General features: G+C 41.2%; 1 long non-coding RNA gene across 1 annotated transcript in view; it reads right to left on the bottom strand.

Moving 5' to 3' along the window:
* The window catches only part of LOC141570993 (uncharacterized), a 44,010-nt gene extending 17,679 nt beyond the window's left edge, over positions 1-26,331 (bottom strand). The window contains exon 1 of the long non-coding RNA XR_012495413.2: positions 25,834-26,331. This is a non-coding gene — a long non-coding RNA (uncharacterized LOC141570993). The remainder of the gene's footprint in view (positions 1-25,833) is intronic.
* Positions 26,332-26,379: the final 48 nt, after the last annotated feature.

Raw genomic sequence — 26,379 nt, 5'->3', positions numbered from 1 at the left:
AAAAGGGAGCCAAATCTACACATGAGTTAACTGACCCTTTTAATACAAAAGATACCAATATTCCAGGATTCTAAGCCACAGATCTCTGGGTAATGCATTTCAATTAAACATGGATGGCAGAATTATGAAAAAAAACATTCAGTAGAGGTAACTGACATGCCCAGACCTGGACGTGGCAAACAAGAGGGGGCAAGATTAAGTTCTTGGTATTTGTTGTTGGTTCTTGACAATTAGCTGTCTGCCTACTTCTCTCTGAATCTTCTGAGAATCCCTGGACTCAGCTTGGTTTGTGCCCAGCTCTGTGCCCATGGCTCAAAGGATTGTTCTAAAATTTTATCCAGTCTTTCTCCACTTGGCACGATGCCTACTTCAACTCACAAGTGAAATTTTGCACTTCCTTAAAATGTAGTATTTCCCAACCGAACCTGCATTAATCAACCAAATAGTGTGACTACACATGCACTGCTCAAAGCTCAACACTGGCTAATGACAGCTGGCTTTCTCTTATACCTGGCTTATCTTTCCTGATCCAGCTGAGACTTGACCACTTGAAAAGAGGTGCACGGGAAGAACTGACATGCAACAGGAACAACACCGTGTCAAATTGCCATAATTGTGCAAGAGGCAGCGTTTGCAGCATTCGCCCAGATCTGGTAAGGTGGTTGAGTCTTGGTTCAAACTGTGGGGCTTGGACAGTGACTCAGGAGTTAAAGAATGGCATGGGAAGGTGTTACGAAAGAGGATTCCTGCCCTAACTCTCTCTTTGGGCTCTTTAGAAGGCCCTATGGCCCTCCGGCCCTCCTCCCTTCAGTTTTCTGATTCCCACTACTCACCTTGGCTTTGTCTTGATTTGCTGGCTGGATTAAGGAGTAACACTGTCCAATACTGGTAGGCATGGCAACTTGGTCTATGGATCAAGAAGGGTTGGGAATCTTTACAGGACATATCCTGGCTTCAGGTAGAACCCAAAACTGGGGAGAGAGGCCCATCCCTGGAAGGATTGTACCTGAAAGGCCAGGTCCATGCTTGCTAACGTAGGGCAAGGTGTCAAGGCCTGGCTCACTCCAATGTCTCTTTTAGGAATAACAGGTGGGTGGTAACACTACTAGTTGGAGAGCAGGGCTCATGTTTCTGCTCCTGTCTGTTCCTGTCTGGAGTTACTATGACCTTCTCTGTTTGGAGAAAACTATTTGGCTCTACACTAACATGTAAGTTTCATTAAGCACTCTCCTTCCATGAAAACAATGGTATCTCTCTCTTTCTGCCCTTTTTCCTCTTCCTTCCCTTCTGTCTTCCTTTGGATTGTTTAGGTTATGGTACATGTTCAAGCAGGGGATTTAAATGTTTAACGTGGTCACCAGAGAAGCCCAAACATAAGAGTTTTGAATCTGTTGGTGAAAAAAGAGAAATGATACTGACCATTGGGTGAATGGTGACGTCAAACAGAAGCCCATGTTCTGTTCCATACAGTCAGTGTAGCTGGGATGTTTCACTCCAAGAAGAGGATTAAACAACAGAGCTTTCCAGGAAAATATTTACTTTTATTTATTTATTTTTTTTTTTGTTCCTTCTATCTTCTTTTCCTATCCATTCAGAAATACTAGCGTTTGATACCTGGAGACCAATTTCATTTTGTGGAGAGGGCTAATGCTACTGAGGACTAATACTAACACTAAAATTAATAATATTCAAATGTTTTTCTATCCACTGTGTTGATCCTCTGAAAAATACAGCAGAGTTTGAAAGTTCAAGTATGAATATTATCCCAGTTTTTCATGGAGTAAACTAGGGCCAGAAAGTGAAATGCTTTTCCCAGAGTTATACACTGAATGGACAGAAGCATCAAAACGTAGTCACTTGTCTGACTTTAGGCTTAGTCTGTGTCTGTCTATATCTTTCTGTCTCTTCCTACACGATAGATACTCTTTTAAGATTGTCTTTAGACTTTAGAGTTAGGTTCATGGAGTTACTAAGGTGATTAAGACAAAAACGGAGCTTTGAAATGGTCATGTTCTCATTCTTCTTTCTCTGCACAGTGTCTGGGTATCAAAGGAAAGTATTAAAGCATTATTTTTAAAAAGAACTTAAGAATATTTAAATTGCTTTGAAAATTCACTGGCCCGTGGTTACCTGACTAATGCCAGTAATAAAATCCTGATATCCAAACCACACCCTTTTTTGGTTTTTCTTGGGTCATTGCTTGTCTTAGCTGAGTGGCTATGTGCAAGTTTATTGGTAGGAAGGTTTTCTGGGAGCAACAACCAGGTATGAGGTTTCTGTTGAGATCCAGGAAGCAACTTTAGATAGGCAGCTATCTGTTATCAGTGAGAGGAATGAAACATAGAGCACACCTCACGCTGACTGGCACCACCCAAGAGCTTTGTCCAGCAGTCTAGACTGTTTGCTCACCACCTGGATCACATCAGGACTAGTGGGAAGAGAAGAGATGACGACGATTCATCAGAAGCTAGGTCTGCTGCTGTAGGCAGACCAGGGTCTTGGGAAAAAAAACCTAACCAATTTAGTGTGCCTGCCTGTGGGAGAAATTTTCCTGTTCCTACCAAATGGGGATAAGATTAAAGCACCCATTCTCTCCTCTCTCCTCCTCTCTTGATCATTATCAGCTTCATGAAGTCATCCAGGGGGGGAAACTTGGAGAGATCAGGTGTGGTGGCCAGTGCACTCAGCCAGGAGTGTGAAATCCCTGCTTCTCTCCAGGCTCTGTGTGGTCTTAGACAAGACATTTGACTGTGGGTTTCAGTGTCCCCATTTATCAAATGGGGAATTGGACTACATGGCTTTTGAGACTTCTAAGCCAGACACTCTTTGATGCTATCTAGAATATCAGATTCCAATCTGAACATGCTTAACCAAAAATGCCCCCAAAATCCCCAAGCTTCTTGTCTTTGGTTTGCCTCTCTCTCACCAGGATTGCCAGGTGCCAGTGGGTAAGAGGAGCAACCCCTCTTTCCCCATGGGAGTTAGAGGTCTCACTGTGATCAGCCAGCTTATCCCTTAGCCCACCATCCCCGTCCTTCCCTCCACCAGTGACCTTAGGCTCTGGCAAATAAAACACACAGACACAACAGGAAAGTCCTCATGCGAGGGTTCTCTTTGGAGAAAAGAAAAGGGAGACGCTGGGCGTGTGAGATGGGCCTAGACTCCAGCCTGGGCGCCCTGCAGCGCTGGTTGAGTACCTAGTCTACAGCACCACCAGACTGGTATTCCTTTCTTTAAACTCTCACTTGGGTAAGATAATATCTTCTGTTCATGACTCTCAGAATCCAGAGGGTTAAATTTACTAAACTTAAATCAAATGATTATCTATGCGGTTCTCCTATATACATTCTCTTTCTTCCACGTTGTCTCTTCCTCATAATTAGCTTTAAAATTCTAACCACTTCCAATATATTATCTTAAATTTTTAGAGAAAAAAGGGCGTTAGGTAAAGTAAGAAATAAATGAACAATAAATGTGAACAATTAAATAATTTCTAATTTGAATACTTGTTTAGTGTACAAAATTAGAAAGCCTGTAAATGAGAGTGAAAATTCAACCTCTCATATCCCATCATTCAGAAATATCCACTGTGAACACTGTGGTGAGTTTCTTTCCAGTGTATTTCCTATATGTATACATTTATATTTACCATTCACACTTTTTTTCATTGATATTTCGAAGGGGTTTTTAGGACTTTATCACTACATACTTTTGGTCTTATATTAGTTGTGTGAGATCTAATTCCAATTATTCCATGTCACTTATGGTGGTTCTCTTTCTAGTAGAATCCTGATTGACACAGAAAGCATGTTACTGAAACTCCTAAAAACATGTCAGGTCTGGATTTTGGTATTGAATTTCTCACCTGGACATATTTCAAAAAAAGAAATTTGAAGCATTGGACAGTATGTTCCAAAACAGTTTCAGGGTTTTTAAAAAGTCAGCCATTAACTATTACATTTAACATTTATTGAACATCTGCTATACATGTCAGACATTGTGCTAAGTGATTTATACATATTTTATTACTTAATCCTAACTCCCTGGGGGTAAGTATATTATTGTTCCTATAATATAGATGAGGGAATCTTAGGCTTAGGGAAGTTACATGGCCCAAAGTTACATAGCTAGTAAGTGGTAAAGTCATGTTTCAAACCCAGAGTCTACACTCTGAGCTCAAAATTGTCACTCTCTAGCACACCACGCTGGAGACGCCTCACCTATTGGTAGGAGAGCAGGGTCTTAGGGCAGTGCCTCGTACTGTGGGAATAAATAACCCTGTGAAATGAGTCCTGCTGAGAAAAGCAGTAGGTGTGCTAGAATGAGCACTGGACTCAGAGTCAAATAGCTATGGGCTCCAGTCTTCCTCTTCCAACATGCCAGCCATATGACCCTGGACATTTCACTTTCCTGGCTGGACATAATGTTCTCATATGTTAAAGGAGGATAATAGTATCTGTCTTAGAGGTTGTGCTAAGGATTAAGAGCGGTAACATGTAAATGTACCTGGCATGTTTCCTGGCATATATATTACAGTAAATACTAATTGAGTTTAGTTGAATCTGAACCTGAGCAGAAAATTCCAAGCGGAAATCTGGTTTTTAGTCGTGGATCGAGCACTTGGTATGTGATTTTGAACAATATACTGGGGCCCTTCTAGGCCCCAGCTCCTCATCTTCCTAGGAGGTTGTTGGACTAGAGGACCTCTACAATCCTGTGTCAGATTCTGGGCCTTCAGTGGGTCTTCAGAGGAAAGAATGTGGCAGATGGTATCTTCTCTTCTCAAATCAGTCTGAAATGAGGCCAAAGTTCTCAGAATACAGTGTGTTTCTCCTCGGCCCCTCTGCCCTGTGAATGTTCTTGACTAGATAAAGCACTGGAGCCTTCTGCAATGTCTGGGGTGTGATGAAAATCACAAATATTTCTTAGAAGCAAGGGGTAAGACCTTGGCCTGACAGGACACTGCTGCTTTTATTAGGTCTTCTCAGAAAGGAGGGTCACAGCTTCATAGTATTTCCAAAGATGAAAGAAAATAACTCCTTGTCTCACTCCAAAAAATACAGTTAGGAAATCACAAAGCCGCATGATTTCTTGAGTCTTTTATACTCACTCACTTTGTGATACATCTGTGAGACAACCAGCTGAGTAGTAACTGAAGGGCTCCTAGATGCTAAGCCCTGTAGGGAGTGGAGAAGTGACTTCATTCTCACTCTAAAGATGCCTCTAGTCTGCCTCTATCAAGGAAATATAAACCTAGAGTTGAAGGAGATAGACAACTTTTGCTAGCATTTCACAGAAAGGATAAGCAAGGTTTCCTCCTATCTCCCCGGCTACCCCGCATTCATGTGGCTGGGCCTCCTCTTCTCCCCACCTCTGACAGGGAGAATCCCAAGGCTCGGCCCTTGGACCACTTCTCATTCCATGCTCACTTCCCTGGAGATCTGTTTCACAGTTTCAATAAAATCTTAACACTGACAACTTCTAAATTTCTATCTCCAGCTTAGAGTTCTCTCTGGAACTCCAGACTCAGAAAACCAGCTGCCTGCTCAGTCATCACCGTTTGACTGTCTATCGGTGTCTCAAACTGAACTCATCCAAATTCAATTCCTGATGTGCTCCCAACATCTTCAAATCTGCTCCACCTGTAGCATTTCCTTTTCTGGCAAATAACAATCCCATTTGTTACAGTTGCTCAGACCTAAGAACTTAGAGCAATTCTTGACTTCTGTTTTTCTCCACAACCCACATCCAAACTACCAGGCTCTGCCTCAAAAATATATACAGAATTCAAACACTCCTCACCATTTCTGAGTCCAAGCCACCATCATCTCTCTCCAGGATTATCACAACAGCTTCCTGAATAGTCCCTCTGCTCCCATTTTGCCCATCTCAACAGAGCAACCAGAGGAATTGAATGAAAATAAATTTTAGATTCTGTCCAAAGTCTCAGTGGCTTTCCATCTCATCCAGAGTAGTAGAAAGTTCTTCCAATGCCCAAGGGTGTGTATACAACGTACTCCCCTTTCCTCTCTGTCCTCCTCTCCCACTGCTCTTCCGTCCTCCACTCTGTTCTACCTACACCAGCCTTCTCGCTGTTCCTCAAACATGCCAGGTACACTTTGGTTTAGGGCCTTGATGCTTGCAGTTCCCTCTGCCTGGTTCTCTGACCCCAGGAAAGCCAAACAGCTCTCTCCTTCACCTCTTCTCAGTCTATAATGTAACCTGCTCAGTGATGCCTTCCCTAGCACCATATCTCACCTTGCATCTTTCCCCCTCACACATATCCTCTCCCCTTTCTCTGCCTTTTCCCCTGTTCAACATTTATTATCATAAAAACGACTGCACATATTTACTTTCCAGTATATTCTCTCTGCTAGAAGAAAACTCCAAAGGGCAGTAAAGCACAGTGCCTGGCATTCAGTAAATGGTAGTTGAAGAAATGAGTGGGGTGGCCCAGAAGCCCAGGTTTGAGCTATGATCTGAACCCGCGGAGCTGAGTGACCAGAACCTGAGAATACAGTGCGTGGGAGAGAGGGCCACTGGGCAAAGGCCAAGTGGCATCCAGCGGGGGTGGGCAGGCCCAGAATAACTGACTTGTTCTCTATTAGCCTTTACGTTCTGTTTTATTTCTTCCAGAATACCTATTGTCTGTCTTTTAGTACATAGCAAAAAATCCCGTGGCTGCTTGGCATAATAGGAAGCTCGAGGCTGGAATTCAGAGTCAAAGACCTGAATCTGGAAGAGTGACCCTGCACTAACTACTTAACCTCCCGAACCCTCTGCTTGCTCATCTGTCAGAGAAGGATAACAAAACTGGCTTGTTGTTCTCATAGGGCTGTTGTAAAGATCAAATGAATAATGGACGGGAAAGTGCCTCGCATTGTGAAAGCTGGGCAATTGCAGTGGGGATTAATGAAGGGCCTGTGAGTGTCGCTGAGATAATAACTCAGACTCACATATAGGTTATCTACCTCAGTGGCAAGGAAAGGAGGAGAAGGGGTTCCAAACTAGTGACTAATCCAGTAATCTTTCATCTGGGCTTTTGAATATGGGAGGGATAAAGGAGGTGTTGGAAGACGTACCGTCCTGAGGACGTGGCTAAGTGTTCAAATGAGGTGTTGTTTATTCCCCATGCACAAGGTCCTGGGGATTACTTCTCCCCTTTCATCCTTACATACATTTGTGAACTGGATAGTATTACCCTTTTCTTTAGAGATAAGAAAACAAAGACTCAGAGAGGTTAAGTAACTTGCCCAGAGTCACACAGGTCCTTGGTGTCAAAGTCAGAAGAAGCCAGCTTTGTTTTAAGAGTCTGTGCTCTTTCCACAAGCTGCCTTTCCAGTGACCTTAAAGCAACTAATTCAGCAGCCGACAGTGCTGCCCAGTCACTTGAATTTGGGCAAGTGAATAGTACATGACTTTAACACCAGAGGCCCAGGCAGATAATAGACTCTGAACTATTAAACATAATTCCAAAAGTGAAAAGGAAGGTCCATGTGCCACCTGTGAATCCAAACCCTTCTTTAGGCCACTGCCTTGTTCTACGAAGGGTTTCTCATGGCAACACACAATAACAACTTACGAGAAACCAGGATTTTGAGCTGAATATTTTGTAAGACCATAAGAATAATATAGTTGGTCTTTTTAACCATCAGAAAAAAGTAAAATAAAAGCAGTAGTATAAGAAATGACATGACTTTTTCGTTAATTAGCAATCCCCGTCTTCTGGATTGTGGTGACACTTCTGTAGCAACTCACCTGGTACCTGCCACGTAATGGGGCTTCATCAGTATTCACTGAAAGTATGCAGATATCTCTATGAGTATGTATAACATGTAGGGTACTGAGTGTGGTGTTTGGTAGTGATGGATATAAATTCATTTGGATATGTGATAGATGTACAGATGAATGGATACTGGGCCTATAGGCCGGAGAAAGGCCAAATAAAATAAAATTAAACTAAATTAAAAAGCCTGTGTCAAACATGAAGTCAAATTAAAAAGCCTCCTGTAACAGTGTATAGGAGACTGACAAAACACACTCTTTAAAATTTTATGCAGCAGAAAGTTTTCTGAGCACCTCCTGGGTGCTGGTGGAAAGAAAAGAGAGGCATATCTCTTTGCCTTGGCCTCAGATAACCATAAGAAACATATGTAGACAATTTATTTTGTAGGTAAGAACTACTTGGATTTGGAGGCCAAGGAGGACCGTTTCCCTATGTCGTGGAGCACCAGTTGCCAAGTGCTAAGGGCAAAAGAGGTGTGGGTCATCCAGTGCACTGAACCATTGGAGACTGCAAAATTGAGCTACATGAAAGAGGGTTACACAGTGATTCACAGATAGACTTTTAAAAAATAAAAACAACCCCCTCCCTAGCCACCACCATTTTCTGTAGGTGCTTGGAAACCCTGAAAACTGGGTCTTTGCAAGGAAACAGAAAACTTGGTGAGAAGGTATTAGGTCAAGAGCATGGGCTTTGGGTTGAACTCAACCAGGGTTTGACACCCTCCCTCCCCATCTACTTCTTAGTTCTTTGATCTCAGAGAGACTATTTCCATTCAGAGCCTCTGGCTCTTGACGTAAAAAATGAAGAGACCTGCCTGTCGTCTTGTATGAAATAAGATGAAAAGGATAAAGGGGGTCAAATACAGGGTGACAGAAGGAGACTGGACTTCAGGATGGTAAGCCCACAATAGAGTATATAGACGTCATATTATAAAGTTGTACACCTGGGATTTATGTAATGTTATTAATCAATGGTACCCCCCAATACATTTAATAAAAAAATAAAATTAAAATAAGACTAGGTCGTAAGGGGCTCAACAGAGTAGCAGGATTATAGCATTTCTCAGTATCTCATTCCTTCCCACACCCTCAGAGTTCCCTCAGCCTCTAACTCCCCAGGCACACTTCGGCAAAGCACTGACTACCATCTCTCTTCTCACCTACCACATGCAGGTGTTGGGCCAGATGATTTCTAAGGTTCTGTTACATGAGTCTAACTATCTAATCCTATTTTTTCACCAGATGACTGTGATAGCTGGACAGTATATCAAACAGTCTACTTTCTACACTTCATGTTAACGAGCCAGTCACTGTGTTTTACTGCATTAGATCGCAAAAGAATACCTGTGAGGTAGCAAACCAAAGCAAGAGGCACAGAGAGGAATCATCCAGCTTGCAGGGGAGACCCTACTGAAAAGCTTGACAACAGCATTAAACACCGAGGCCCTTCATTATAACGTTGGCCTTGAAAGTGGAAACTTCCCAATTTTCACTCTATCCATTCTCCCTCCTCTTGCACTAAAAGCTTTTAGTCATCTTATCTCTCTTTTCTGTTGTCTCTTTTGAATGTTGCCATTCCAGGCTGAGGTCATGACTCTCTTAAGAGCTTTAATCAAATCCGGAAGGCAACAGGACTGAACACAGTCGTCCGTACCTACTTCCCGGACTGAACATGCACAAACAAAGCCGTTGCTTGGGAATACAGCCCTGGCTGCCTGAAGCCATGGGGTTGGCTATGAATTTTTCCCAGCTCTTGCCTGTTTGCCTTTCTTTGACATTGGACATACTTGTCACTGGATCCATGGTAGAGCCATTCTCGTTCTCTAGCCACTGATGTTTATATTCCCCCTAGAGGGCCTAGAACTATGCCCTACACAGCAGATACTCACTGAGCTGGAGATGGGGTTGCCAGCTAGTCCCAGATTGCATCAAATATTTCAGCAATTGCGTCGAATTGCTGGCCAGTCTTAAGTGTCCCAGCTTTTCCCTCATAGATTCACAAAGCCAATGAAGTCCTAATAAACACAATTAACTTTTAAAAACTGAAGCTAGGTTTCATATTTAAATGTTGACTTCCACCACACAGGAAATGTTGGCCAAGTGTAGTAATCACTGGAGGATTTTGGCAAAGAAATTAATTGGGATTTTCCATTCTCAGAGAAGCTGCGTGCGGTAATGAACAGGTAATGCTCCATCCTCAGGGGTTCCCAGGGACCAAAGAGTGGGTCCAAAGAGTGGGACCAAAGAGCATGAAACTGAAAACCAACATGCCTCATAAGGTTTTTGAGTGTTCTCAAAAAAAAAAAAAAAAAGTCACGCAGTGGCAGAATTGAATTGTTTCCTCTTTTGAAATGCAACACCACCTACCTCTCAGGGTATTGCGGGAGTGAAATTAGAACACATATATAAAAAGGCTAGCACAGGGCCTTCCTCAGAGTAAAGAAGTTAAACAACCAGGTTTTGAACTGCACATACAGCTAACTAGCCCAGCTGGTGCCTTCCCATTCTGGGTCCCAATTTCCTAGTCTTTCTCGTTGGAATAACAATCATGGAATACTCCACAGGGCCACTGTGAGAAGCACATTAACAAATGGTTGGGAAAGTTCTTTGCAAACGAGACAGCTTTCTAGACAAAATAAAGCATTATTAGATGTATATCTAATCTCTGTGCCATTGTTTTAGCTCTCGTCTCTGTCTTAAATACCTTGCTTCCCCATGCCCCTCTCCGAAACCTACCTGTTGAAGTGCTACCCTTCATTCATAGTGCAGTAGAGCACAAATGGCTAACAGCAAAGACTTAAATCGCTAGGGTTCAAATCCCAACTCTGCTTGTTTGTTAGTTGTTTGACCTTAGATACGTTACTTAACTTTTTTGTGCTTCAGCTTCCTGTCTGTAAAGTGAGGATGGCAATACCATCCATTTTATAAGGTGGTTGTAAGGATTAAATAAGTTCACATCATAAAGTATTTAGAACAGTACATACTAAGTATGGTCTATATGTTAGCTCGTATTATCTCAAAGCTATGCTTTTAATGTTGATGTCTATTTCAAGGATATATCCATTATTTTACATTATTTTATTATTATGTTCAAACTCCACCCCTCCAAGAAACTTTCGCAGATCTCTTAGTTTGAAGCAATCATGTTCTCTTATGCAACTAAAGTATATCAGTTGTAGCTCAGTGATAGCCCTGGCCATTGCTTGTATATTTGTTGATCTCTCCTGCAGTGGCCTTAGAGGCCTGAGTGACAGAGGCTTCCTCTTTTACCTCTGTATACATGGTTGATGCACTTCAAATACTTGTTGAATTGGATGGAATGTATGCAAACATATACACTGGACAATAATAGCTAATAACAACCTCTATTTGACAACTGTTATTTTAAAGACTGAACACAATTGCAACCTTTAGTGACATACCAAATATATAGTATGTGCTCAGTAAATGTATTTACTTGGGAAAGATAGACAGATAACTAGATAACTAAAGGTACATAAAATCCAGTGAAAGTTTTCAGTTTATTGGGTCCCTCTCATTCAAAACATGTATTAGATGGCTAATTTACTTAGCATAGGTGTCAGGGCTGGATGAAGATATCAAGGAGAAGAACATGAGGCAATCACATTCAAGAGGAGAAATAGTCCAGTTACTGAATAACTCCTGAGGGCCAGGGATGCTGAGCTGAGTAGGATGGAGCTGCCTGGGAGTGTCCCTGCAGTAGCTCAGTCACACTCTAAGACTTGGACCGCCTCGATGTCAAATATCCCAGGTAAGTTTATTTGAGGTGTGACTGCACCTTCTTATTCATTAAATAGGGAACCAGGCGAGAAGGTTCCATGTTGATTAAAGGAAGAGGGGAGCAGGTTTGTCACGAGGGTGTGGTGGTTTACACACAGCAGGTGAGAATATGAAAGAAGGGAGGTGACACCATGAGCTACATCTATAGAATTATATTCCATATGGAAGATTTCTCAGTCTCAACTATTTTAACGTTAAATGTTGACAAAACAATGTAAAACAAAAAAAGTGCTGGTCCAGAAGGGAAGCGAGTCTCCCGCAAACTCCACTTCTAACAATGGCTTCACTTCTTTAGCTCCCACTTTTGCTATCAATTGAGAAATTAGTCTGTATTGGAGTATTTCTAAGGACCATTACACCTTTACTGGCTTTTTAATTCTAATTGTTAACATCAGATCTGACATGAAAACCAATCCTTTCTCCTAGCTTCAAATACTACCTATAGTTTGATAAATTTCAAATTTATGTCTTCAAATCAGACATCTCTTTTGAGTTCAGGTGTTGACTCGCCAACTGCCTACATCTACTTGGGATATCTCAAACACACCGAGTACAAAACTGAGTTCTTGATCGCCAGCAATTGCCCCCCTGCAAGTTTCTCTTCCACAGTGTTTCTTTCTAACTCAATAAATGCAAATATATCCACTAGTTGCCCAAACTAGAAACTTGGGATTTATTCTTAATACCCAGCTCAGCTTCACCAGCCACCCTTGCTCAATCCAATCTTTCTGTCCATCTTATCAATTCTACCTTCATAGTATGTCTCAGATCTTCCCACACGTCACCATCACTACTTCCACCTCCCTACTCCAAGTTACCTTCATCTCTCACCAGTACTCTGAAAACAGCCTCCTCAGGAATCTACTCTTGACCCTTTCTAATTCATCTTCCATACAATGGCTAGGGTGCTTTTAAAATACAAATCAGATCGTGTCATCACCCTGCCTAAAAACCTTAAATGACTTCTCAATACACTTAGCATAAACTCTGAATTTCTGGCCATGGTCTACAAAAGCCTGCATGTTCTAGCTCCTGATTCTCCCCCCAAAGTCATCTTCTATTACTCTCTGCTTGTGCTACATTGGCCTCCGTCAGGTAGGTCCCTGAACATGCCATGGTTTTACTTCCTTCAGGGTTGTTTGACCTATATTCCCTCTCCCCCGCATACTTTCCCTCTCACTCTTGATAGGGCTAACCCATCTTTTTCAGATCTTAGCTTAAAGTTTACTTTACAAAAGAGACAATCAATATACTAGGTAAATTATGTCTTTCCCCCATCTTACAGCACCTTACCCATTTCCTATATTTCAGTCATCATAATTCATGATAAATACTCACCTGTGGATTTACTTGTGTAATATTTGTCTTCTCAACTAGACTATAAGCTCCTCTAAGAACACGTCTACAATTATTCTATATATATGGAACATCTAGTCCAGAGCTTCGCACATAGTAGGTGCTCAACTCACAACTTTTGTGGCTATATATTGGTAAGACTGAAAATATCAATATATAATTATTCCATGCTGAAAAATCCAACCAAATGGGTGATAAAATGAGGAAATATAGTTGAATATATTGTTTCTCCAAACTTTTCAGTTCCTAATCCCTAGACTCTTATAGCACTCCTCCCTTGTCTTACTGAATCTTCCCAGGTTTTGGAGTTGAGAAGGAGAGTATCTTGGTATAACATTCTTTTGCTTTGCTACCCCAGACACATTTAGCTTTGTGCAGGAATGTGGCTTCCACAGATATGGTTGGGTGAGAGGTGTTGGAAAAGGCAGGGTGGAAAGTGTTAAAACAGGAATCACACGGGGGAGATAGCTGCCCCTACATGGCTTGGACATCACCCAGCTCACCCACGTTGGTGGAGGTTGTTTTTTTGTTTTGTTTTGTTTTGTTTTGTTTTGTTTTGTTTTTTTTCATGCCATATACATACACTATTCTAATCTTCCCACCTCTAGGAATACCAAAATAAATGAGTTGTGGATCATGGGCTTGGTGCTGGCAAAACTGCAAGTATGAGCAGACAGGCTCCCAGTTCTAGGAGTTCTCTCTTGCCATCACCACCCGCTGTCCCTGAGCCCTTTGGAGACTGTTGTGCACCCATTCCTGCTGAGTCCACTGGGTATTTTGTTCCACTTAGGTATCTATTGTTGTAGACTGCAGGAAGTAGGAATATGGGCTCTTGAGTAGATTTCTTTATCTTTAACAAAGGTCTGTTGCTTCATCTGCTTAATTATTTCCTGGTTCCTTTACTAGAGTGAAATCCTTACTCCTCTCATGCACCAATGCTCATATTTTCTTTCCTTCTCCCTATGAAAGCCAGCTTGCTCCCAATCCCTTTTCATATGGATCTCAATATTTGGGAGATCCACTTGGCATTTGTGGCGGAGACAGGAGAGATAGATCCGGGGATTTTCTTAGCAAGATGGAGCTGGCCCAGGGCTCCCTGTCATTCAGACCTTTGCTAGAAAGTTATTCCATTTCCTTGTTTTAGTAACTTACCCATTAACTCAATTGCTTACAAAATTTATAGAAATCTACCTTATGATCCTAGAAAACAGCCCTGATAAATTGGGACTTTGTTTATACCTTTTTCTAAGACTGAAGTTAGCTCAAAACAAGTGATTTATTTTTTTTTCATTTGGGTGCAGGAGAAGGGTGGGGAGGGGTTAAGGTAGAAAGAGGAGAAAGAGGAAGAAGATACCAAAAAGGAGGATCTAATACTGGATTTCAGTTCCCACTACTGGGAAATGGTTCATTTCCAATTCTGCATTTCAAGAACAAAAAGACTTTCCGATGATCTTTTTCATTTTCTTTGGATCAGTATGAATCCTTAGCAGTAATTTATGTCTTCCAGTACTTAAATGGTTAAAATATTTTGGGAAGTGAAATAACCATATTTAAGGATGATTACAAAGTCAAGACAGGGCATTTCAAATACATTGTTCCCCAGATATAACCTGAGTCTCCGAATCTGTAATCTGTTCTGGAACAACCTGATGACTGGACTGTGAGAGTTTGCTCATTAGGTTGTCCATTCATTCAACATTCAACCACCACATTGAGCAGTGCATTACAATTTTCAAAGTACTTTCCCTTCAATTGTACTTGATTCTCATGAGAATCCTGTGAATATATTCCCTTAACAAAAATTACCATTTGGAGAACCAGAAACTGAGACCCCTAACTGAGAAGTTAGTCAGTTGTGGAATTTAAACTGGAACCTAGATCACCAGATTTTACATCAAAGTCTCTTTCAGTTCTACCTACTTTAATTTAATCAACAGCTCATGGTTGTGCTGGACACAAGTCTAAGAAAACAAAAATCAACTCTCCTGTCTTGAGGAGCTTCTAGCCTGTCAAAGAAAGGCAGCAACAAAGCATGGGTGTAGAGTAGAGCCAAGCACAGGGGTTCTTGGAGTATGCTAAGAGCCTAGTGTAGGAAACTGTGGCAGGAGACAAGACTGGAAAGCAGTCTGAGGGCTTAAAGTGCTTGATTTATTAATTCACGACCAACATCATCAAGTCTTCTCAATATACAAGTACCTTCGCAAGTTATGGCCATTATTGTTGTTATTAATCTTTTCCTATCCCATTTTCTTTTGAGCATTTTGCTGGTATTTTAGTGCCAGGGCTTCCAAAGGCCAAGGTTGTTAATGGCAACTTGATGTGTAGACATTGAAAGTTTCTGAACTTCCAACTTACTGTAAGATTGCTGAAATATTGTGTGTGTGGTGGTATCATGCATGTGCCATTCTATTGAACTCATCCTTGCCAGGCCATAGAAAGGAAATGGTTATATCTCCTGGCATGTAGGTCCAACCCTGAGGCAGTTAGGGCCTTGGGGACTAGGGTGCTGTGGAAACTGGTCTAGATACAGGGCTGGCACCTGGAGATATCACCTGTCAGTGTCTTACCCAAAGGTCTGGTATGCCCAGAGGGTTGGGGTGGACTTGGGCTTAGCTGAGTAGGCATCAGAATCTGTTAAATGTCAATTCCTATCAGGGATAGTGTTGAATTCTGGAGTCCAGGCTGTGGATGTTACTTGAGGCTGTGTGCTTTGGAATAATGTGATGCTGGGTGATCTGTTTGATCATGGTAGGATGTGTCAGATACAGAAGATATAAAATCAGGGTCCAGGCAAAGTTCTGGCCTGCAGGCTGAACCAACTTAGAGATGGTAGAGAAAGCCGGGGCTCTGTTTCTTCTCCAGGCTCTTATGGATCTTCTTGCATTGGGTATTGGGTATTACTGGATGGTACATTGATGTGGCTGGGTTATATCCTGTTCTAATCAATACTGGATGAAAACTCAGAGGCTGAACCTGCTCAGGGAGGAAATCAATGCCTCATACTGACGTTAGAGTAGGATGTAGGTCACAGCATGTGAGAAGAAGCCATAGAGATTTGGGGGGCTCAGAATTAGGACATTTGGGGCCTAGTCCTAGCTCAGGATTTTTGCATCACCTAAAGCAAGTTTCAGCACCTTTCTGGGCCTTTGTTTCCTTAGTTGACTGTGTGACCCCCTGGATCAGTGTCCTTATTGTATTCATATTTGTTTCCCCAGCATTTAGCACAGTGTCTACCCCAAAAAAGATTGCCAATGAACTGTGTGTTGTTTGAATGAAATAATGAGTGAATAGAGTGAACTGAGCAGAAAGAATTGCATCAGTGGCTTAAGGGAAGAGAACTTATCAGAACCATGGTCCTCACCCTCACCGTCTAGATTTTGATGTCTACCCTCATGCCCTTTTTTGAGAATCAGTAATTCAAATAATGAGTCCTCCCAAAGCTCCTAGCAGTCTGTGATTCTCTGAAGGAAAAAAAAAATGATATAGTTTATTTTTAACCTGTTTTCCTTAGCATTCACTATTCAAACATGTTACAAGAATAAAAAAACAAATCTCCTGTAATCCCAAAAGCACCCCAAAGAAGGTCCATCTAGCAGGATAGCTCCTGGGTGGCCTCACAGAGACAGCAAAGTTACCAGGAAACCCTTTGACATTTGCAAATGCTGTGAAACACCAACAAACACGATAAGCACGCTAAAGATCAACGGGGTGAAGATAGATCAAAGATGCACAGGATCTGTTTAATTTCCTTATGGTCAATGTGCTCAGAAAGGGTGGTGTTTTGTCGGTGTGGAGAAAAGTGTCTCCCAGAGTGAAAGGTCTACTCTAAAAGTGAGTAGGCAGTTCTCACTTTTGCTATAAGCCCTAAAGATGTGGCAGCTTCAACATTAGGTCAAACATTCAAAACTAGAAATTAGAGGACTAATTGTTTGTGCTTAAAAGACTTCACATAGGGCTTTTCAGTGTCTTGGGGGTGTGCTTGTGAGCTAGATAGATGATAGCTAGCAAACTAATATATAAACTACACATTTTGGAAGATTAAAAAAAATCATTCATAATCCTGCTACCCTAAGATAGCCATTATACATATTTTTGTTAATTGTGTACTATTCTATATATCCAGTCTATTTTCTATGAAGAGTATTGTTAAACAGTTATGAATACTGTATACATATATTATATGTATTTATGCTGGGGGTGCCAAGAAAATGTATACACATTTTAAGAGATATGATCTATCTATTACTTTTCGAAGCTGAATTGAATTATGGTAGCAATGTGTAGTATGACGTTTGCTCAAAAGATGGCATTAATCAAATGAATGCTAGCATTCATTTGTAACAGGTAGGACAATCAAAGAAAATGGTGGAAGCAGGAGTGTCCAAGGAGCGCCAAGAGCATTTTGAAGTGGTATTTGAAATTAGAGAACATTGTGGAAGTACAACAACAGTGGAGGTGTGAGTATGTAACAGAACTTCCAACGTGCCTAACAATTGCACATATTCATGGTAAGTTTGAGACGCATAGGACTGTGTGAAGAAATTGAAACGGCACAAGTGAGCACTTTGGTCAGCGTTGCTCAAGCAGTAGTTCGCTGTAATCAGAAGTGTCTGGACGCTGATGGTAACCACTTTGAGCACCTCTGTAATTGTCAAATGTGACTTATATCCATCTTTTGTTATCAGTATATATTGAGTATTACAATTTTAATACAGTTTTTTCCTTTCTTAAAATGTATATACTCTCTCTCTCTCTCTCTCTCTCTCTCTCTCTCTCTCTGTATATATATCCTACTTCTTTTCACTTTACCTGTTACTATAGTATTTTTCAGTTCTAACTCTTAAAATTCAGTTGTATTATGATCTACTTAACCATTCTCCATTGAACACCCTTTCCACCAACCCAATCATGATGGGACATGTGGGTTGTTCAAAATTGCTGTTGTTAGATATAAATGCTTGGATTCATTCAAAGATTCTTTTTCCCCATATGTTGAACTGTACCTTAAAGATAGATTCCTAGAAGTAGAATTACTAGGTCAAAGGACATGACTACATTTATGATTCTTGAAACATGTGACAAAGTAGATTGTTGAGTCATGCTAACCTAAATGGAGTATGATATATTTCAGTCTCATTGCATTTCACCTAGAATTATTTAAATGTCAGCCTCCATAGTAAATATGTGTTGTTCAAAGGTTTTAACAGCATTTGGCAGAGAAGCTGATAGAAGTGGGAAAAGGTGAAGGGAAAGAAGAAAGAGACTTAAAACTCAAGTGCAACATTGGAACTAGACACCACTGACAACTGACAATTGGTTAGCAGTTAATAAGGCACTTCTAAAATAATATACCAATGAAATATATATCAATGAAATAGCAGTCCTCAGTTTACCCAGGTGAATACTCAGCAAAATAAATTATTCAGGGTGGACTAGTTCATGGGAATCAGCTCTACCACCAATTTGTAGGGTCATTGTAAACCATTTCCCTCTTTTGACGTTTCCAGTTTAGATTATGGGGTCATATTCAGATAATAAAGACAAAGAAATTAGCTAAATTGCTTTCACTTTAGTAAACTAAAAGAATACACGCAGGTTCCCTCATTTCCCTGACTCCATTTTAGGTGCATAGTTGGGTCAGAATTAAGACCTCAGATTTCAAGAGAGGCCTGGCTCACTTTTTGGACACTTCTGCTAATGAAAAAGCAAAATAAAGATATGTCCCCACTACAATCCCACCCCCAAAATATATATGGAAAAATTGAGAAGCTAATACGGAGAACAATGTGTACTCAATTTCCCTATTATTAGCATTTTACATTACTGTGGTACCTTTGTAACAATGAACAAAACAATATTGACACAATATTATTAACTGAAGTCCATCATTTACTCAGATTTCCTTAGGTTTACCTTACATCTTTTTCTGTTCTATGATTCCATCTGGGTTACTACATTACATTAAGCTCATATCTCCTTAGGCTCCTCTGGGGTCTGGCAATTTCTCAGACTTTCCTTATTTTTGATGACTTTGATGGTGTTGAGGAGTGTTGGTCAAGTATTCTGCAGGATGCCCCTTTATTATCTCATAAATAGACTGGGGTATGGGAAGAGCCATTTTCATCATCTCAAATGAAAGGTACGTACAATCAACATGGTTTGTCATTGTTGACGTTGATCTTGATGACCTGGTTGTTGTAGTGTGTGCCAGGTTTCTCTGTGTAAAATTACTCCCTTACTCCTTTCCCACACTGTACTCTTTGGAAGGAAGTCACTACACACAGCTCACGCGTAAGGAGTGGGGAGTTATACTGCCTTTCCTTTAGAGTAGTGTATCTTCATTAACTATTTTGAATTCTTCTGCAAGAGAGATTTGTCTCTTTTCTCCCATTTATTAATATATTCAATAATTTATATCAGTGTGGATTCATGGGTGTTTATTTTATACCTTGTGTTATAATCCAATATTACTCTATTTATTTTGCTGCTCAAAATGTTCCAGCGTGGCCATCAGGAGCTCTTTAGGTGGCTCCTGGGTCTCTTTGAAATGTCCCTCGTCGATATGGTTTTTGTTTGTTTGTTTTCTAGCAATGCTTTACTTTAGGGTGCTCCAAGATACTCCATTCCAATTTTGTGTATTTCCTGCCCCAGTCCTAGATCTAGAATTTGCCATTTCTCCAAGAAACCTTGCTTCCCTTTACCGGAGAATGGTATCGGAAATCATGCTCTGCATTAGGTAGGTGTGCTCACTGCTACTGCAGCATCATTGCTTCTGGGCCAAACAGTGTTTTAAATGTAAAGTGTTAACAGCAACACACACACAATCACAATACAATTGTACCATTCATGACATAATTTTAGATTTATTAACAGTATTAAATCACAGTTCCTTAGGAGCCTGTGGGTGTTCCTATACTGGGTCCTGCACTAGGACCTACACACAGAACTGTGTCTGACCGTCTTCTACTTTTCATCCTGTCAGTGCACCGCAAAGATCAATGGAGAACCTCAGTGGAGATCACATCAAAAGTCCAAATATGAGTCCTTCTCTGAATAAAAGGACACAGCAAATGGCTCTTTTGCGGGCTGCCCTCCCCATACCCTCTTTCCATGACAAGCCATGGGAAAACATAGCCTGGTTTTAGAACCACAGCATCAAAGTTCTGGATCCGGTTCTGTCAGTGATTCAGTTTGGGTGGCAAATGCATGCTGTCTGGGCCTCAATTTCCAAATCTATACAATCAGTAGCATTGGATTGGATAATTGTTAGGGACCCTCCCAGTTCCAGCATATTATAATTCTCAATAGTTTTCCATTGAGAGAGTGTAATTGGCTCCACCTCTCCTTGTCCATGGGCATCAATATTCCAGAAGGTCTAAGCCAGCAGAGGGATGGTAGTGTGGGGGAGGTCACTGCTAGTACATAGGAGCTACATTATTATTTCCTGAGGATGCTGAGTTCTGTTAGAGGCTTTATTTTGTTTAGACAATCAGGCCTGAGAAATTTTAGGCCTTTCTTTTTAAAGACTAGAAATCAAAAAATTATAGAGTATATTGATGGAAAGTATCTTTTCACTGCCTTTAAGTTTGTTCTGGTAAATCAAGATTTCGTTTTTTTTTTTTTCTTGTTTTTCCCCCCCAAGGGCAAACTCATGTTATTTCCTCTGACTTCAAATAATTGCTTTTAATTCAGTGATGCTGGGTTACCTCTAAGTTTCTTACCAGGAATTTCTCTCTAGGTTTTTTTTTCCTTTCTCTCTCTCTCTCTCTCTCTCTCTCTCTCTCTCTGTCTCCCTCCCTCCCTCTCTCCCTCCCTCCCTCCCCCCCCTCTCTCTTTGAATGTTATGACATATTTTTCACATCCGCATGGGGCCCAATGGCTTAAAGACTGCCCAGTTTACAAGTGTCATCTCCTTTCTATCATTGACTGGGACAGTTTCCAAAAACAAACAAAGGAAAGAAAAAGAATTCCAGTACAGAAAAGACACTTGGGAACTGTCATATCTGATTCTGAATGCTGGAGATCAAAGGTACAAGGTCTTAGAAACTGCCTCCTCCAACTCTTAACATTTAAAATCTTCAATTGGCTTTTGAACCCACTTAGCATAATCCCAGACTTTGGTCTACAATTGGTTAAAAATTGATAGAGGTGAGGATTCTGAAACTACCTTCTTTACTTAGAAGTTTAAAATTTAACCCCTTCCCCCACCCCGGGTACACAAAAACACACAGCTCCTTTGCTTCTCCCCCTCCCCAACTTAAAGTTATATAAATACGTATTTAGATAAAAAAAGGTATAGGATTTTGAACAAACAGACATGATGCAAATCATCTGGGTTATTCCTTCACACAGTTGAAGAAACTGAGTCCTGACAAGTGGTTTTGCTCCAGGTCCCATAAGGACTTCCAGGCAGAACTGTAATTAGAAACCAAGGTTTTTTGGCAACCTGTCCAGTTTTTTGTTGTTGTTGTTGTTTTTTCCTACCTCACACTGTGCCTCAGTGGAGATACACATTTCTGTGTGTCTGTATATGTACATGTGTTACATAGACACCGACATGTAGAAAACATGCACCAAGCATCTGTAGTCTGACCTCAGGGAACAGTTTCATGACTCGAATTTCAGGCAGCTGAAAGGTTTCTGCGGGTGGAGTTTGAAATAAACAAGAAAAGCCACTGTGGAGATGTGAATGGAAAAGTACCAAGCCCTCCCTTCCCCTGCACATTCTTCCGCTCTCCAGCACTCCCTGCCATCCAGCCTGCTTCAGATAGGCTTCTGCATGGTCAGGTGTACAGAGGGCGGTGTGGAGAAGAAAGAAAAAAAAAAAAAATGCAGGCACAACACGCAAATCAAGTTTTTCCACTTCTAGCCTTAGATAGTAAAGACAGCTAAGTAGAGCAGCCAGGCAGGAGGGTGGGCCTGCCACCCTGAGTTTACAAACATTCAAGTGCTTTCCTCCCCTCATCCCCTTTAGAGTCCAGCTGCTGCTTTCCCTCATGCTAAGGTTTCATAAGAAGTAAAAACCCTGCTATTCAAAACAGTGATCGAATGCAATAAACAAATGATTACATGCTCCCCCATTATATCTCTATTTTAAGCTCCTGACATTTTCATTTTAAATATGTGAGAAAGGTGTGGAAATCAGTGTTTTGGGGGAACACTCTTGAGCAAGGCTGAAAAGGTTTCTAAAGAAAAAAAGTCTTAGAATAATACAGGCTGAAAGCTGGCAGCACAGGGATCAAAATTAAACGCTGACAGTTTTTCAGAAGGTACTGGCTGGAAATCATCTTTTTTAATGTCTCAAAACTTTCTGCTCAATTTCTCTAAAATATACTAAGGAAACTCCTTTCTTTGTCCAAGGATAATATAATGAGCTTGTTTACAATAACTCTAAAAGAAGGATTTGAAATAAAACCAATAGTTAAAATTTTACATATCATGTAGATAACATCTCCTATACTCATCAAAAATAGTGCCGATTAAGGCAGCAGAGGTGACAAGCATAACCAAACCCAAATGACCATCAAAACTCAATACTCATCCTGATTTGGAGTTTGTTCTGAGATCCAATGTACAGTTTGCACAGAGCCCAAAGGGGCCTGGCTTTCCTCAGTTCTGCCAGAAAACAGGATACCCCCTCCAAACCCAGGTAGTTATGTCATACTGATTCTCTACAATGCTACCGGACCATCGAACCACGAAAATACATTTTCAATTGTGTTCCTGGGATCATGCGTGTCTCTACCGAGGGCCAGCCTGTCTTCTTGAAAGAAGGAAACCTAGAGTAGTTAAATGATTGATCAGCAAGGTTCCTTCCAGTTCTAAAATCAATACTTCTGTGATGTGATAGTTTAAAGGTCTGCTAAGGTAGCAGAAGTTCCTGACAGGTGAAACCAATTTCCTGTTTGGAGCCCCCTTAGAAGGAGGACCAGACAGCGTTTATTTCAAGGATAGGTTTCTTTTCAGCTATGACTGAATTGTGGGGAAGTTTTCGTGAGTGGAACTGGATGCAAAATCTGTTTCTTTCCTTAAATAGATGTAATACTAGGAACAGGCTATTTTATTTCGAAACAAAGCTTAAATTTACTCAGCAGCAGCAATTAGGAACCTATTACTATGGTCCAGTCAACCCAGCAAAGGGACTGGCCTGTCCTCTATTCTGCGTATTATTAGCCAGTAACCATTAAATCATGGGACTGGCTGATACAGTCCCTCCAAGCCGACAAAAATCACACATAAGACTGCAAACACGGAATCTCTCTTTAGAGCTTCTTCAGGATGATTTAAAAGAATTTGAATATAGTCAAGTCAATCCTTTCTTTAATCCTATAACAGCATGGCTGGAGTGAGGGAAGCTCACATAGTGATGCCAATTGGCTACTAATGGGGAGAGATCAAAAATGAGAGAAGGAAGGACATTTCTAGAAGAAATTCAATTGCATAAAATTTGATAAAGTCACTTTCCTAGGAATTAAAAAGAGATGGAGAGGTGGGTGCACAATTTTCCTTACCTACCTAAAAGCAAATCCCTATCTTTAGACTATTTTCAATGTTTTTCTTTTTTTCTTTTATGCTCTCTTGTCTTGATCAATTTCTTTCAACGTAAATACTTTGATTCGGGCGGGGGGCGGGGGGGATAGTACAAATGTGGGACTCGGGCACTTGGTCCCAGAAATAATGCATTGAGGTCGGAGGTCCTTGTTGGTGGGGGTTAATGATCTGTAAACCAGGCCTGGTGGATTCTCCCTCCAAGGACTCCCTGCAGAGAATTAAGGAGGGCTGAGGAACAAGAAGGGTGAATTCCTTCCCAGCCCCCACTCTGGTTGGGTCTACTGCCAGAGGGAGCAGATTTCCCTTTGCTCTGCAGCGCCCCCATGGGGCTAAAATTGGAGTGGCAAAGGGAACGCAGGAGGGACGAGCTGTGTGTGTTTAAGGTAGGATGGGAGGAGGGTCCAGCGAAGCAGGATGGCAACTTTGACAAGTGACCAAGACTTATAAAATGTCATTGTAGGATCAATAATAGGGCAGAGCCGTACAATCCACATTCCAAACCATATAGATACATCTGAGGAACCCTAAAGTTCTTATTTTTCATAAAAGATAGAAAAAAAATCACACATATAAACACACACACACACAAAAATCACTTCAACAAAACCAGGGAGTCATTTTGATTCATTGAAAACTCTGAAAATAAGGGAGAAGGAGACAATAAAAAAGCAAATAGCCCCTGGCAGAATGAATCTGCACTTGACAATATCGAACATCTTTGGAGGTAAAATGTTCATTTCAACAACAGTGACAGGATTAGGCCTATGTATATTTTTCAAAAATCCTCCAAAACAGGCTTTTTGGCAGAGGCTGCAGTATTCCATTTGTAAATAAGTATTAAAATATTCAGATTTCACAGGGACAGATATTTATGCATATTTCCTAAGCTCCGGTCCTTGTGGAAAATAATAAATCCCTGGTTCTAACCCTACCCCCCCAATACAGCCTTTAAAGGGGGGGGAACTTTATCAACCACAGCATTTTCAGTAATAAATATGAACTTCTTAATGGAGTTCTTTTGGGAAAGAGATCCCAAATATTCCAGGAAACAGTCAGCTATCTTTCATAACTCTGCTCATTTCTCCATTATAAACCCAAATTCGGGGTTTGGAGAAGGAGATTATTTTGGGAGATAGCTTTAATGGAAATTAACATGTGCAGAAATTTTGTGGAACCTTTAAGAACTCATCTGTAATTTAATGAGTCGCCTGAAGGACTCTCATAGCCAAGGCTCAGAACAGCCTGACCTTTGAAAGCTGCTTCTGGTCCAAACATTTTGGGTTAATTCTTGAGGAATCTGAAATATTATTTTCCCCTCACACCCTTCTTTTAAGAGAGAGACATAAAAGAAACAAGAGTCTCCCTCATTCAGGGATGAGTAGGAGGGGAAAAAACCCCAACCAACATTTAAATAGGGAAACTGGCAGTTCTGAATAAACAAACCAAAGTCCACAGTGAAATGATTCTGCACTGCATTTGCCTTTAAAAAGAAAGGAAGAAAGAAAGATTTCCCCTTTCTCCTCCTCCTCCCAACTCAGCTCAAAAGCTAAGAGGACTGTGCTGCGTGCAGCGCGTTGTGGTTGTAGCACAGTCTGTTCTGAATACACGCAGTATCTGTGACACTGGCACGGCAGGCCTTTAGAATTCCCTCCGGCTGATGGCTTAAAACACAGACAGAAAAGATTTTTTTTACGACGACCTTGAAACAAGCCGGGGTGGGGTGGGGGGTCAAGACTTTAGGGAAAAGCAAAACACAAACAAGTATTTTAGATCACAAAATTTTGTAGAACACACGCGTAGACATATCCAAATACACACACGTTTCTTGCAGCAAGAAATTTCCTAAGTCTACAATAACGGAAAGAGTAAACCCCACCACTTGCTGTCCTGGAAAGAAACAAAACAAACCAAAACAAATCCTTTGAACACGTCTCTCAAGTGCAGGAGAGCCTCCTCTCAGTAAAAGTCCAAGGGGAAAAAGAAAATTGCACCCCCCCCAAAAAAAATAGTGGGGGTTGGGATTGCTACATACGACCAAAATTTGCTTCTTTCAATAGCATCAGTATTAAAAATAGCACATCTTCTTTAAAACGCTTGAGAGATTAGATAGGGAAACATACACACTCACACACACACACACACACACATACACACACCAAAATCCAAGGATGCGGGATCCTAAGATTTACGTAACACCACAAACTTGCAAAACGCAAAAATCAGAAGCAAAAAATCCAAAAATCATCAAAATACAACAACCAAAAATCCCAAGCCACCACATCAACAGGAAAAAAAACAAAACAAAACTGTCCCAAATAAAAATAAAGCAAATGAACCCACCGAAAACTGCTTGGCAAGTATTTTTCTCGTGGTGCTTAATATTCTAGCTGGAAAGAGCTGTGGTGTTTATTGTTTTTTTCTCTTACTCGCCTCTAAACCTACTATATATATAACAGACTTTTTCCAACGGCTCGAACCTCTCGCTCCCTTTTGTGTAATTTAGCTCGAGGAGACCAGTTTATGGAAAGGAGAGGAGGATTTAGCCCCAGACCCCGGGAAAGCAAAGCTCACTCCCCCTCTTATGTCACCGAATAGCAAATTAGTTCTCAGAATTCCAGAGGCCGAGCTTTGCTACAGCTAAGACGCCGACGTCACAGAAGGGGAGCCCACGTGATGGTGGCGGAGCAGGCCGTACCATCGTCCAGAGCCTGGGGAGGGAGGGCCACCGCCTGGCCCCTCGAGCCTCGGACTAGAACCTCCAAATCCAAGACACACAGCTTGTGAGAACTTCGGGATATGCCGGAAAATTGAAAAATATTGTGGCTTTGAGGGCTTTTTATGAACCAGAGGAGGCAAAAGTCCCCGAGAGCTGACACCGAGTCCTCC

The sequence above is a fragment of the Rhinolophus sinicus genome, chromosome 17 (genome assembly GCF_057876585.1).
Source record: "Rhinolophus sinicus isolate RSI-liver-muscle chromosome 17, RSI-T2T, whole genome shotgun sequence".
NCBI classification, from domain to species: Eukaryota; Metazoa; Chordata; class Mammalia; order Chiroptera; family Rhinolophidae; genus Rhinolophus; species Rhinolophus sinicus.
The sequence above is the reverse complement of the archived record's forward strand: the minus strand, read 5'-3'. Positions and strand labels throughout refer to the sequence as shown.